The sequence below is a fragment of the Bison bison genome, unplaced genomic scaffold (genome assembly GCF_000754665.1).
Source record: "Bison bison bison isolate TAMUID 2011002044 unplaced genomic scaffold, Bison_UMD1.0 scf7180017858203, whole genome shotgun sequence".
NCBI lineage: Eukaryota > Metazoa > Chordata > Mammalia > Artiodactyla > Bovidae > Bison > Bison bison.
In genome coordinates this window covers 25,134-25,858 of record NW_011488776.1, presented here as the reverse complement: position 1 = coordinate 25,858, position 725 = coordinate 25,134, and positions in this window count along the sequence as shown.

Below are 725 nucleotides of genomic sequence, written 5' to 3'. Positions count from 1 at the left end.
CTGCGGATTGAGGAAAAGCAACCGGTCCTCGTGCCACTATCAGGAGAGGCCAAGAAGTTCATTGGAAGTAGGTCAGAGGTCAGGGAGTAGATGGACCCGCTCATCACCCACTGAGAGCCAAGTGGCCCATGCTTGACAAGGAAACATGTTTAGAAGGAGAGCGTTACCTCTTACCAACCCTGGATTCCAGGTCTTCCCCCATGATCTGCCGCGCCTGCCCTGTCTGCACCTTGGATGACGCCAACTTCCTTGGGCTCAGACCAAGAGTAGTATCTGACGCAAGGCCTTCCTCAGACCCCACATCCCGTTAGGACTTCGTGTTTGCTTCTCGGTCCATGTGGACTTTGGTCTACACAGGCCCTCTTGTTCTAGACTCTGAATTTGTGTAAACGACTTTCCTGATAAAGGCGGGAAATCAGTGGAACGCTCGGCTCCCTCACCCTGAAGCTCGGATGAGGATGGTGGGGGCGTTGGGTGGCCGTTGGGCTCAGTGCTGGGCGGCTTCCCTCTTCTGGGCCCGGCCTCATGGGCAGGGGCAGGGCCCGGTCCCCTCAGCGCGCTCGCCTCGCAGGCTCAGGAGCCCCGCGCCTTCCCTTGCGGCTGCAGGGAGCCATGTGTCTGTGGTCCCTCGGGTGCCTGTTGTCCCTCCACCCCGTCCGGGAAACGACGACCGCCCCCTGGTCCAGTCGACGTGAGACGGCAACGCCGCCGCCGGAGGCGACAGA